This window comes from Neocloeon triangulifer, unplaced genomic scaffold (assembly GCF_031216515.1).
Source record: "Neocloeon triangulifer isolate White Clay Creek 2 clone unplaced genomic scaffold, ASM3121651v1 ptg000008l, whole genome shotgun sequence".
NCBI lineage: Eukaryota > Metazoa > Arthropoda > Insecta > Ephemeroptera > Baetidae > Neocloeon > Neocloeon triangulifer.
In genome coordinates this window covers 1,888,888-1,904,232 of record NW_026775550.1, presented here as the reverse complement: position 1 = coordinate 1,904,232, position 15,345 = coordinate 1,888,888, and the positions used below count along the sequence as shown (strand labels likewise).

General features: G+C 35.5%; 1 protein-coding gene across 1 annotated transcript in view; it reads right to left on the bottom strand.

Annotated features, from left to right (window-relative positions):
- Positions 1-7,887, bottom strand: part of LOC132194628 (chaoptin) — a 189,842-nt gene extending 181,955 nt beyond the window's left edge. The window contains exon 1 of the mRNA XM_059616032.1: positions 7,627-7,887. The gene's annotated coding sequence lies outside the window, so the exon portion shown is untranslated. The remainder of the gene's footprint in view (positions 1-7,626) is intronic.
- Positions 7,888-15,345: the final 7,458 nt, after the last annotated feature.

Here is a 15,345-nt window from a genome sequence, read left to right as displayed (position 1 = left end):
CACCAGCAAAACCCGTGTCAATTGACCGAATCGATCCTTTTATTTTACCTGCCGGTTAATCCTTTTGACATTCCATTGAAATAAGCTGACGGAAAATTGAATTTTTTTCTCTCGCAGCCAACGAGCAGACACAGATTTTGAATTGGGAAAGGCCAAAGGGGTGCAAATATTCGCATTCAGGAAAGCAAACAGCGGCCAATGAGGAAAATCAATGTCGACGAGTGGTGCGCGCGGTCGAAATGCCTCGAGCGGATTCCGCGAGTTCCGACGCATTTTTGATTCCGAGGGCGCACGAATTCTTGGGCTGGCGGTGCCGCGAGGGACGCAGGGGCGCACAAAGGACCGTTTTATACACACACATTATGGCATCAAGAAGAGAGAAGCACGTAAAATGCGCTGTACCTGCGGTGTAGTCATATTTCATGCAGTCTCCGTTTTGAGCGCAGCTTTGACATAAAACACAAGAGCACGCCTCGCATTATGTCATTCATTGCGTTTGTTCTACTATACACCTCTCTCACTCACGCCGTCTCATAATATGTTATTCTGCATAATTAAAACTGCCTTGCTTCGCGAGAATCTGACGAAACTTGCGAACTTTACCTGCCTGTACATAAAAATGCGCCGAGCAACTTTTAATAACAAAGTTTCGGCGCAAAACAATGGTTTTACTACTCCCTCTGCAACATCTCTGCTCTCGCACGTGATGAATGGACGTATTATGCAACCTGGCAGGACACGCGTGGGTGCCGGAAATTTGAACTTGAGCTGTGCTTTTAGCATGCAGGCGCAGGGATCAAATCTGCCAGTTGGCGCAGTCTTTTGGGAATAGACAGGTTGAAAGCCGCTTTGGCGACGAGACAGATTTGCTCTGTGTCGGCTCCGGCTCCCTCGACAATCGGCAGAGGAAACCGGGAAAATTATATACAAAATATTTTCCTGGAAAAGTATTACATTTAGGTACGGTTTTATGCTCAAAGGGGTCGTTACAATTATAATAATTCATTGCATTCCTACCTTTTTTCAATATTGCAATTATGGATTCATTACTATGAGAAATTTGAAGGCAATTCAATAAATGGCCTGCATACATTGCTTTAATTCTTCAAACAGAAATATGAAGTCACTCAAAATTTAATGATATGATAATTCAATGATAATAGTGAATTGAAAAATGGAATTTATATATCTTGGCAAGATGAGGCGATAATATAACATAGGTCAATTTATAACCAATTTGCGTCTAACAATAAAATATATTTATTAGTTGTATCTTTCAACAGTTTAAAAAAATAATTAATTGATTGAAAATTGCATTTGCATCAAAATCTATTTAAAAAAAAGTTTAATAAAATAACTATAATTTATTACTTAAATTTTAAATATATTATATAAAAGGTAAAAAGATATTAAAAGTAAATTTAATACAAAGACTAAATATTATAATAGCTGTTTACAGATTATAATTTATATTAGGTAATTTTATTTATTGCAAAAATAAGACTCGCTTATTGAACAGACTTTGATTCTAACAAAATTGAGCGTGCAATTTTCACACATAACATTGTTCTCATCATAATAAAATTGAAGATTAATCAAATCGTTTTTATGAACATTTGGCAATCAATTTAAAACTATTCAAAATTTTAACAACCATTGTTGTAAAGACTTGATTTGACTAGAAGTCAATAAGGAGTTATTAATAACAAATTATATCAGCCCTTGAATTTTAATAAAAAAAATCTCATGTTCTTATTATTAAACCACTTACTGCACAAAATAACCAAACACACAGTATTTATACATTTTACACAAATTTTATAGTTTTACAACTATTTTGCGCTAAGAGAAATAAGAAAGGTCGCTACAACATAAACACACACAAAAAATTATATAAATGTTTCCTTGGGATTTATTCATTTTCCACGGATGCGTGCGCCACTCCTATTATTTTCCCGTCTCCAATTTTCCACCGAAAATGAACAGAAGTAGTTTCTATTTTGAGAACAAAAGTGAGCTCTTGAAGATCACAACGAGCTTTCTGCGTCGGTGCGTGTTTTGAGTCGGAATGATTAAGTAGCGATGAGAATTTTTGTCACGGACTGATGGCACCAAATCAGTTACGAGACGAGACTGCACCCTCGAGATGGGGAGCAAAAAACATCCTCGGCAACAAGAGGAGGTGAAAACTAAATGGACCGATATTTGTCTAATATTTCTCGCCGAATCACTCATCACTGTCAGTCAAAAGAGCATATTTGATGTGCAGGGAAAAAATGAGAGGGGCGCGTTCGTGTCACTCATCCGCGAGGGTTGAAAATAATTTACCTCTCCACCGACAAAAACAACGATGATGTGTCCTGCGCTATTAAAAAATATCAAATAAAAAGAAAAAGTGCTCTCACTGTTGCTCTATAGTTAGGAACACGGTGTTTGGACGGTGGCCAGCGACTGTGATGTAACTTTGGCACTGCCTTCTCCTCTCTGTTCGCTCAAATGTCATCTGACAGCCCAAGAACTAGAGCACGCAAACAGTCTCGCAGCATTTCCCCGATTTCTGACCTTCCCGGAAAATGTCCTCCAAAAATAATATCAACTTTGCAGCAAATACGGGCTAAATTTCCTGCCATAAATATTGACTTCCAGCTTCCTTCCTTATTCCTTCCTAATAACTTGAACATTGACTTTGAGAAATTTTTATCTTTCCAGGTGAAAAAATACAATTTTTGTTTTTCTTAGCTTGTTTTTTCCCTTTCGTTGGGGCTAATTTAAACTTGTTTTTCGCACCGATGCTTTCTAAGTGAGATATTTTTAGGACGAATCGGAATTAAAGATCAGTAGTTGAAAGGCTGCCAAGCGTGCATTACAAATTGAATGATTATACAGTCTCCAACGAGTTCATCTCATTTTCTGGGCTCATTAGCATCCAATTAGTTTCTAAGGCCGTTTTAATTTTTAAAAATTGGCCCTTCAATTTAAACGTCGATTTAGTAGCTCTCAGAGCTTTGTCAAGAAAATCTTTTCTCGGAATTAATTACCAGGTCAGTGAACGTTTTGGCCGAGCTCAGTTAGCGAGGGATGAATTTAATTAGGCTGTCCAGCAGCCAGCAAATTTTTTGGACTCAGTTCAAATGCTAAAATCAGATGGAATTATATTTAGTTGCCAGTTCTGATTTCCAGAGAGTTAACAAGTTTTAATTAAGAAGCAAAAGTTAGAAAACTGGAAATCTTTAACATCTGAGCATTTTTAATAGTAGAGTAAACTTGAGATAGAATTTGTGGGAAATTTAAAAATGAAATGGACATAATTATATCCTTTTATCAGTTGAAAAATAAAGTTCTCTTCCGGAAGATTATTTACTTTTCACTTTATTTTTTTCTTTAAAAAGGTTGTTATCAGCAAAGGTTTGTATTAATATTAAAAAATCGATTCAACCAATATCAGTAAATCATGGGAGCAAATTTCTCGCACTTGCATAAAACTTGAGGTGACAATCACAAAAATTGTAAATAAAAGTAGTCCTTTCTAGCTGAAAAACAAATTTACGAAAAAAAAAATCAAATATATCTAATTGTAAGAATTTGATCTACAGGAAGTGGTTTAGAATAAAAATAATTGCGCTAACAACAAAATGATTAAGCTAAAACGGACCAGATCTCTTCAGAACATAAAAAACTTTAGATTGCCATATTATTTTGAAATTTTGTCGAGTAAATTGATGATTTTAAACTTCAAACCTTTTTGGCACTCTGATGAAAAAATAATAATTTAATCCACTGCAAATTAGATATCGGGGAATCATGATTGATTGTAAATTAAATTTCAGAATTTGTTCATCTGTTTTCCTGGTATGGTTTTGAGATATGTCAGTACGATAAGGGCGGTTTGGTTTCAGGCTCGTTAATCCTAAACTCAAAAGCGAAATTTTACCTTTTAGACAGAATTTTCTGTTATTGAATTCAAGGAAAATGTTAACAACAAGACAGCTTGTCACTTTTGAGCATGAACTTTTGAGGAGAGAGACCTTTGCCGCAAACGCAGCTCTCTCTCCTTTGTTAGCAACCTCGAGTAATTAAATCAATAACGAGTTGGTGGTGGCAAGAGGAGGCGATAGTGAGGCCCGAGTTAGTTGAATGTACGTGCAAATTATAATGAGCAGACAAAGTTGTGTGTTTCCCTAGGTCTGTGCGTTCGTGTCCGACTCGTTTCTGCTCGGCATGAAGTTTCAGACGCCCAACGTCCCTTGTCATCGAATTAAGTTTGGTAAAAACGTGACGCCGTCGGGCAGTTAAGAACAATAAATCAACCCTCAACGCGGAGGAGGATTGTCTGTAATTAGGCCACGGGACGAAATAAACAAGCGCGATTAATATTATGTGACTCAATTATGGCGACCGCCGGTGGCACTTTGATAAGTATGCGCAGCTGATTGCACAGGAGTTTTCTGCATTTCCATGAAACTAGTCATGGTGCATCGATTTCCAATTAGTTCTAATTAGAGAGGCAAACTCTCTGTGTGAGCCGGGCTTAGCCGTCGCGTGGATAAATTTGCATTCAATAGTCGCGTGCACCGAACAAGGACGACGAGGGAGCGAATCAAGCCTAATTGGGGAGCGAGTGCAGCACCAGTTGCGGATATTTCTTCTGCCAGATTAGCCGATCAACTTAATTGCAACTTGATTAGTCGATGGCGAGTTTGCGTCAATGTTATACAATTACGCGAACATTCAATCAGTCACCCGCTAACGTCCGAATGGTTCGTGGTGATTCGCCTGTCACTCACAAAATAATTAGCTTGAGGGTGGTTTCCACATACAAATTACCAAAAGCAGCTAATTCTTACAACAAACAAGGGGAAAAACAGGGGTTAATTTATGCAGCATCTTCATTTCTTACAAAAATTAGCTAAGACTTTGTGAATTTTCTTTTTAATTTATTTATTGCAAATTCCACTTCAGATTATTTTCAAGAATGTCGGAATGATTTTGTTTTATATTTTCCATTGATACCACTGAATCAATAAAAATAATTATTATGAAGCCATAAATAGAGAAATTAATAAAAAAAATTATGTTCATTTACTAATAAAAGTTCTACACCATCTTAATTTCTGTTTTACCTAGACCTATAAAGATCTTACTTAATAAAAAACAAACTTAATTTGTCTCATTGCACAATTCCATCCAAATGTAAATGCAAATGTAGACTAAACAAACAGTAGAGGAAAATTATCATTAAAATTAATAATTTTTTTTGCCAAAGCCACTACTTAAGAGACGTACTAAAGTGCTGAAATATATGGCAAGTATTTATATTTGAAAACCATATTATTTCAGCTCTTCAAAGTTTTCTATTTTTACTCTGTAGGGCTTTACATTCTAGAAACATTTTCAATTAAATCTGCAATACTTTGTTTCCCATAGAGTATTATGTTATTATGAAATATCATCGATTAAACTGTAACAATTCTCATGAATAATTCACTAGTGCATTTAATTAATCCGTATTTAAAATGATTGAAGAGAGTTCTATGAATTTATTAATTATCAAACCATCAGTGGTGTGGTTTATTATCAAGTATTAATGCATCAATTACGACTGTTTTACTGCACATGATTTTCAATTAACTTATTTCGCAGACAGACGAATTACACAAACGTGCATACAGTCTATGCATAATTAACAACGCGACACATTAATCCGTCCAAATTAATGAGTTCATTTTAGAGCACGTGCTGATTGAACGTGGCTTTTCAATTCCCACTTTGCAACTACTCTAATCAAATCTGTCTGAAAACCTCTATTTTGATTGGACGTGCAGTTCTCTACAGGGCCAAATGATCAGCTGATCGGGGGCATCGCGGGTCTCGCGGCGAACGTTTCATCATTTTCAATGAAAGCTACAAACGCGCGCGCACAATTAAACTCAACGGCCGTCATTATGCACGTTACAATGACCGGTGCTCACATACGTCTGTGTATTCATCCGGGGATTATCGCCGCGCATCTCCGCCAATAACGCGGCACACAATGGACACGCGCAAAATGTTTATTTCGGCCGACTTTTATCTCGGCGCGTTTCATTAATTCAATTAGGTGTACGCATTTGTTTTCACGTCAGCACCTCTCTTTTCGCTCCTCGTGTTACGCACACGCCGGCTTTGTTTCCGAAATTTTTCGGCGGTCTCGCGAACAAAAAATCCGCGCGGTCCGCAGCCTCTCTTTTGTCCGTTTTTCGCGGTGATTAAAGTGAAAAATGTCATGCCGTTTTCAATTAACACAAATGAGCATTGATGATTGTTTGGATTGTGTCTCTGTTATGGAAGTATGCAAATTTTGAGCCCCGGCGATCGCGCAAACAAAAAGCTCGTTATTTCACCGGCAATATGCAGAGACATAACTCATGAAAACAACAAGCAATCCGTGCATGCCGGATAAATAAAATGATCTGCGTCTGTATATTTCAGCGCGGATTTTGACTTTTGATTGGTATAAATAGTGGATTTAATTGCAGATTTTGAGTATTGAAAAAAATTTACTGACTGGTTCCAGATTTTGTTTTTTTAAATAAAGGGAAAAAGTTATTTGTAATCCAAATCTTCTGGTTCTAATCAAAAGAATTATCAAAGAAAATGTTAAAGATTTCCAAACAAAAATAAAAGTATGACAAAAATCGTTATTCGTACAAACAATTTTCTTTATTTTACAAAACCAATTCAAATAAAATAAAATTTTGAGCTATGCGCAAACTTTGTTTGAAGAAGTTGGCACTGTTGTCGTAAAAATTTTGTTTTTATTAAAAAAAAAGCCATTTGCTATTTAATAAAAAAAACGAGGAACAGCCCGACTTCTGTATTTCCAATTGCACACTTGTTTGTCAAAATCCACTTTATTAAGATTCTAACTTTTTTATTTAATAATTTAAATTATTTAACAACAAATAATGTTTCGTTAAAATCATATATTAACCTGCAAGTTTTGAATTCCCGAAACCCAAGAATGTAAATGTGAGAATTCTGGCAATTTTTTAAAATAATTTAGTAATAAATCATGAAATTAATATTAATTTGTTAAGGGTTTATTTTTCTCCTATTTAGTAGCCATGAATGAAGACAAATCTTTCTATATCTTGAATTTTATTCCAGCAAGATTAATAATATTCATATTTTCAAATGATGAAACTTGAATCATTTCCATATCTTCAACTTTTAATAAAAATGCAACTGTCAGTTATTCAGATCCAGTTACGGCAGCCTTATTGCATTACCGTCTATAGCTCTCGTCAAATTCAAGAATGTCTGCTTAGAAGTGCGTTTTGGAATAAATAAAAATCTTTTCCTCTCAAACTCGGCAAAAAAGTGAAGAGCGAAAAGTGAACAAACAACTCTCTCGAGAGAGTGGAGGAGCGAATCGCACACATCTCCGGTTGCATCTTTTGCAAACGAGCAAAAATATACGAGTGGCTCTCATTTGAATCGGATAAAATAAAACTTTATAATAGAGTTGTAGCTGCGAGCAAAGAAGAAGAGCCATTATTAGCACCTCATTATTCGCATTTTTACGAGCAGCCGAGTCGCTCGCGGGGCGGTCCGAACATTTGACGAGTGGGCAACAAAACTACTCACCTTAAATTGCAGCGGCGGCGAAAAGAAGTGGCCGAGCAGCACCAACACAAACAAGTCGACTCTCTTGTGCACCGAAAACACTTTACTATCCGGAAAGCATCAAACTTTGACAACTTTCTTCTTCTTCTTCTTCAAATGTTATTTTTTCTGTTTATCAATTATTTATTCTTCCGAAGAGCTGGGACTTCTCGTGGACAGGTAGAGAGGTCGAGACGCAGAGCACCGACTGAGACGCACCGTGCCAGCGAGAGCGCACAACTAACTAACCTGGGCCCGAGCGAGCCGATTTACAAAGGCCGGCCGGCGCACAACGAGTCGCGCCGCCGCCGCCGCGCCGCCGCTCATCGCCCCGCGCGCTGCCAGCAGAGTGGGGGCTCGCGCTTCTGACAAATGCTCGCCGATTTTTTTCACCGTGCTTTTTCGCACAAGCACCTACACTCGATCCGCCGACTTTTCAATCTGGCAGCTGCCGATGTGGGTGCATTTTTGTACGCCTTCTTTTTCCTTGCAGTCTCTCTTTTATCTTCACCCACACGTTCACGATGTAGTCCTGACAACGATCAAAATTCGGAGAATTCATAATAGACTTATAATTGCATTTCTATATAAGATACACGATAAATAAACTGGAAAAATTGTAGATTTCAATGGGTAAGCAGAATGGATTTTTGAATATTTCTTCCAGGGGATGTCAGATCCGCATATATCATTTTTAACAGTGTACCAAATGCAGCAAATTTCACCAAACAGACCAGACATCCCCTGGTATCTTCAAATTTTTCTTTAATTGTTTTTTTTTTTTTTTAAATTAAAACGACATTTTTGTATGAACTTTCAATCCGTGCTTTTATTTTAAGTTCTTTATTATTTTTCGTTTCTTTTTCCTCGTTGTAAAATTTATTTATTCAAAAAAACAAGACGGCTGCTACCAATTTCAATCACGATCTGCGATCCTATTTCATGAGCAAGAAAAATAAAAATAATAAAATCAACTGGTTAGAGCCATCTTTTATTCTTGAATGAAGACAATTCTTACAACGAGGAAAAGCCTGAGTTCTTCATTTCCTTAATAATTTTGAATTATGGTTTTTGCGCTAACATAAATAATAATAAAAGAAAATGCTATCATAATTTTATGGGAAAATGTTATTTTTTAGAATATGATGTAAAAATTTTGACCAATAAACAATAATAATAATAAAAAAATTTAGGAAATCATAATAGGATATTTTGCTTTATAATGGAATTATTTATTTTATGGACTAAATTTTAATTTAAAATCAAAGATCGTAATAATTCAAATGTTTGATTTATTTTAATAAAAAAATTACCTCATGCATGACGACAAAGGTGGTAATTTTAATTGGAAAAAAGCAAAATGTGATGTTTGAAGTGGGTGAAAAATACTTGTATCTCTATTATGAGATAATCCTTTCCGTCATTTAGTAGATCAAAAAATTCAATCTTAATGATTTGTTCAATTTTTATTTTATTTAACAAATAGGAAAACATTAATGAAAGGGAAAATAATGATTACAAATTTCTGTTTTCAAACATTTTAAAACCTGAAACATTTTGATCATCTTAAAACTAAATCTTTGTTCACTTGTTTCTGGCTTTGAGGAGCCTGAATCAGCTATTTCTTGTAAAGGGAAACTTACAAAGGCTTACAACTTATGCTTTTATTACGTTTTTTTACTAATAAGAAAACATTAATCAAAAAAATTATTAATTTTTTTTTCAAATTGACAGTGGAAAATCGAGGGTTGATTCATGGTGATTTGAATTTAAAATCGGCTTTTCTTCTATGGGTAATAATAATAACTGTTAATTACGCTCTGATTCTGAATTATTTTTAGCTTATTTTTCTCAAAATAAATAAATTTTTGAACTCTGGGACTAATAGTCGCTTTACATTTGCATGAGTGGGACTTGGCAAAGCAATGTATAGCCTTAATTAAGCCTTTCTTTCTGTCTCGTCTCTGCAAACTGCGAAGGCACGATTGTGGTTGCCGATTGTATGCAGGTGGAACGCGGCGGCAAAGAAGTTTGTTCTGCAGCCGAGAGCCGCCGCCGCCGCACACCGGTAAAAAATTTATTGGCGCGGTTGGAAACGGAGAGCGCGCGGTGCACACAGAATTTATAACTGCTGTGGGAATATGGTGGTGGGTCTCTTAACTCAATTCTTTGACGTTAAATGGAGTTAAAAAGCTTTCGATTGCCCCGCGCGCAGTATCAGAGCTCGGCGTGTAGCTCGGAGATACTTTTCCTGGCAGCCGGGCTGTCAGGCCCAAATCCTTTTTCTACCTCATCTAATGCGCGCAGTGTATTAACGTCCCAAAGCACTGCCCCCCGCTTTAATTCTCTCAACAATTTCTCTCTTTCTCTCTCTGTGATTGTGACACCTCCGGCGTAAAAGAATAAAAAAAGTGCGACCGGGTCAAATGAAAAGGACAAAGGAATTATCTCTCTGCGCCCTTTTAAGTGCGATTTCCGAAGCTGCTAAATCGCCTTAAGTGTTTTCGGAGAATTAAAACGCCGTTTAATTGGTTTCAAAAGGTTTGGATTAACGCAGATAATTAAAAAGTAATATCAGCAAAAAAAAAAAAATCCAATTGTACACATAAAATTTTAAGCATCGTAGTGTACAAAATCTTAATACATGATGTAAGTAAATACAGATTTTTTAAATGATTGAAATTGTAAAAATGATTTTTAAACCAAAATGATTCAATTTTATTACTCTTATTTAGCTCTTGTCAATTAATTTACCCAATTAAATATTTGAATTCATTAAAAACAATCAGTTTTATTATCAAGTTTAGTTGCAAATCAAATTTATGACACAGCACAAAATAAAATAATAATTATTTGAAATAATTAATTTATTTTAATCCTTTAATAATATTTTTTTTTGTATATCTAAAATTATAATTGTTGTTACGGTGTCGCAGAATTTTTATTTATGTACTAACTTGATGTATGTATTACTTCTTTGTCTCAACTTGACTTACTTAATAATTTCTTGCAGTGTGGTTTCAATTTCTTTGTTTTCCTGACTTGAGAATTATCGAATTGAATAATTTCCAAAGTTTACAAAACTTATCCTGCCTTCCAGAATTCACCAAACACGGATAATCCTTTGTCTTCATTTCAATTAATTCGATGTAATATCTTCCATCTTATTTTGTTTCATTCAAAAACTTTCGCTGGTAAACATAAACTCGAAGTCAACAAGGGTAATTTTGCAATTTGTTCAACTGTTTTCCGCGTGTTGATCTTCAACGTTTTATTTGAACAAAATTTCGGTTGGAAACAGGCAACACTTTATCTCTTCATTTAATGAGAGTGCTTCGTTTGCGTCTTGGCGAAGAGAGAAAGAGGAAGTTTCGGGGAGTTTCTTATGCTCAGCGTTTGTATAATAATATATACCTTTCCACTTTCGGAAACGTATGTTGTTTCAGTAGGAGGGAAGCGAGGCGAATTCGTGTGCTCAGCGTTAAAAAACAAACAATGGGTGGGTTTCTGTTTCGGGGTGGGCAAGAGAGAGCATCTCCAGATGTTGAAAATCAACGGCGCCTTTTTTAACAAACTGGGAAACTTCAAATAAAACCGGTTTTGGTCAAATGTAGAACTGAAATATTAATAACGGTTCGTTGCAAAGTCAATTTTATGATAAATGAGATGTTTTTTAATAATGAAAAGGTTAATTATGTGAAGTGAAAGTGAATGGGGGTATTCCGAAACTTAACAAAATAATTGCGAGTGGTCAAAAAATTCAACATTTTCCTTCCAAGAAATTGTTTTTTTATGTAAAATCGTTGTACCTAATAGAAAAATAGAAACGGTATTTATTTAGGAATAAGTTTTAAAAACTCACGAAAACGATTTGAATGTTAGAAATTGGACTTTTCATAAAGGGGGATGAACTTTGCTAAGAATTAAAATTTTTGTTATTATCAAATTTCTTTTTAAGCAACAAAAATCTGTTCCCAAATATATGTCTCAGCACTGGAACAAGCTGAAGTGTTTCTCATCCTCGCACACCTTATTGGCGTTGCAAATAGAGGGGAATAATTTATATTTGTATTTGCAGGAGTACGTACGTGTGTTTGGCACCCCTTTTATGCACTCGCTCGAGGTGCTAAATATTTCAACAGGGCTGTATACAAGTTGCACGCTCTCGAGCTTCCGCAATGGAATTACGCCGACAAGCCCATCCCTCTTCTTATTTCCAGAGCACGGCGTCGGTCTCTTGGCTGTGATAAATGTAAACACCTTGCAGCCCTTCACTGGCCCCCATTGATATGGGCCCCGTCCCTTTCATCTCTCTCTTCCCGGAATAATTCACTTTCGTCCTTCTTGAACCAACCCTGCCTCGGCGCAGGATGGAATTCACTTCTTCTTCTTCTTTGGATAAGAATGCAAAGTCGACAGGGCGATATTTCATGCGGCGGAATGAGAGGGTGCGAAAAGTAGACTCCGCTGATGGAATCAGGAAATTGGACCTGTTGTTGAAAATTAGGTTTTGGATTTCGGATTGGCAGAGCGAAATTTGAATAGATGCTTATTTACACAGGGAAATTGCATAATGAGTAAAAAATTGTTGAATTACGGCGATGGCAAAATTAAATTATTGTATTATTTAAAAAAAAAATTAAAAATTTATTTAAATTACTTTGTATTTGGATTTTTACAATAAATTGAAAACACTTTTAGTTGAAAAAACTCACAAAATAGTGAAAAACAATCTCTTTTGAATTATTTTTATGTATTTAGAATAAATTTTTAGACCTACAAATACATAATCAGAAAAGTGAATAAATTCACCCATTTACCTTGCCATTTTTGCATTAAAATTGTTGGCGCACTACATATAATTTTTCCATGCGTGAAATGATTGATATCTGATATTAATTTATTAACTTGTAAACTTCGCTTTGCACTCGAATCAAATCAACGGTTGCCTTACGCAATCAGACTGTTTATGAACTTGCACGGTTGATGGCAAGATAGAGGCGCGCAGGCAATTAATTAGCTTGCCTTGCCTACTCTCTCATTCATTGGCTCGACGAGAGTGAGTGAATCGTGTGTGTTTGATATTCTCGCACACATGGACAACATTAATGGAGCCCGGTCTATATTGGCTGCAATCCCTATTACATCGCAGACACCAGCGTTCGTTGTCGCCAAATGGCGCACGCCGTATATCCCCCGAGGTGCATGCATGACTTGGTGCTGCTGATCATGCACTGCTTGGCTCATTCACTGCACGAGAGAGAGAGACGCACATGCATCCGTGCACACCACTGCAATCTTCATTCAAGATAAACCGTGTATAGTGAATAATCTGAGATTTCAAAAGTGCAATTACGAATTGCTAAATCAACTAGAATTGTATACCATTTCGGAAGCTTAAAAAGTTGAAAATTTTGGAAAAAAAAATATAATAAATTTGATAAAAAAAACTATATTTTTCCCTTTAATTTCCATTTAAATATATGTTTTTTGTATTGATTTATTAATATATTATGTATTTTTTTTTTATTTAAATCATATTTTTGCTCTTTTTATTGTTCTTCAAATTTATGCATTAATCTTGTTTGATTCCAAATATTATCCTAAAAGCAATACTCACATAGATGAACTCAAATTGAATAATTATGTGTTTGTTTACTGCGCGATATTTTGCACATAACAAGAGCAATCGGACGTGTCGTTGTCCTAATACGCACACAGGTGCACGGTGTACATAGTTGCATGGTTTGTGCCCCGCAAACAGCAGCAATTTGTTTGGTGAACCGCCCGACCCACTCGAATTATCAACGGCACACTCGCTGCACCACAAGTGGCCGCGAATCGACGAACTAATTAGCCAGTTTGTAGTGTGCACGCGCTGATTAATGGCATTCACGAGTGCACTTCACTGATATCATAGCGCGTTTTAATCCGGAAAAAAGACAAAGTTAGTAATGTAGGTGAAAGATTGCCTAAAATTTTTATACAGTTTATTAAATAGTAAAATATTTATTAGAATTTAGTTTTTACTGGTAAATATAAAATTCCTTTTTTACTCTCAAATAAATTATTGTTTTTCAATAATTGTATGTTGTGATGCAACAATTTGGACAAATAAACAACAATAACAAAAAAAAAAACATGCACTTCAGATATCAAAGAATAAAAAATAAAATTTTAAATAAAATTTTGTATAATTTCAAGGAAATAAGTATACATTTTTGTTTGAAAGAATTGACACTCAAGGATATGATCATGGAAATGAAGAGATTGGGCTTTTCCTCGTCGCAAAAATCTTTTATATTCAAAAACAAAACGGCTCTAACAGTTTCAGTCATGGTCCGCCACCCTATAACATGAGCAAGATAAATTTAAAATAATAATTTTTCTTGCTCATGAAATAGGGTCGCAGATGGTGACCGAAACTTTATTGCCCTTTTTTTAGAATAAAAACAATTTTTGCAACGACAAAAAGCCTGATCTCTTCAGTTTCAATAAATATAGTTTGTAGCATACAGTGGTACAAAATGATTAAATTTGATCGATAACATGCTATTTTATTTATGTATTAAATTTAAGTTTTAATTTTTCATAGTATAAACATATTTATAATATTACTATTTTAAAATATATTTATTTTTCATTGCTTTATATTCTACATATTAATTATTTTTAAATTTTTGTTATAAATCAAATTTAATCAATTATGCTACACACTGCAAACTTATTAACTTAGAAAAATATGCTTTTGATTTTAATCTTTAAAGTATAGAATCAGCGTTCCTCCATCAATCATTAACATTTTACCGAATTTTTCCTTGATCGTAGATTTTTTTGTAAAAATTAACGTCTGTTGATATTCTATTCACCTGCGGAATAAAGCAAACGCTATGAAGATGAAAATTTGATTATATTTCATTACTTTTCTTTTTATCAAATGTAATCGTTGTTTTAATTTGTTTTTGTAAAAGTAACCTTTGAATATCTCGTTTTTTTTACCTTTTTCGTTTAAATGGAGCCTTTGTTTCTTTTTTTAGCTCCATTTTCTTTCATATAAAAATATTTTTTTATTAATTCTTTCAATTTCAATACAGCCCCAAAATCGTAATAATATAAAGCAAGATTATATTTATAAACAGAATAAAATTCTTTACGGACTTTTTTCTTTTCCATCACGAACATAATATGCAAAAGTGGCCATCGGCCAAGTTGCCTCTCTTTTCTGCTGCTCGGTGCCCCTGTTAAGTACCAGCGAGAAAAAAAGAGAGCCGGAATGCCGAATCGCATTTTAAACGGCTGAGCGGCGTCCGCGCCTCCGCTCACAACACATTTAACAACCATCAGCGATTGGCCTTATAAGGCGAGGAGCCACTTTCGCGTGTGCATAGCCATGGCAGTCGTCGCTGGGTGTAAATTTATTTTCGTGCATCGCCAGCGACATTATTTCGCGCCGCTCGTTTTTTTGCTTGCGACGAGAGATCGTGCCGCAGCATCTGAATGGCGCCGGCGGTGCAATAAATTCAGCCGACATTAGCAAGAGCACCAGTGTCCACCTCGCGCACCGAGGTCGATTACCTCTATCTTCTGAATTTAATCTAATCCACGGTGCCGCCGCCGCCGTCGCACACAACCTGCTTAAATTTATTCTGTACACACGTGCTTACAATTGCGATCACCCGAGACACTGCACGGTTCACTTGG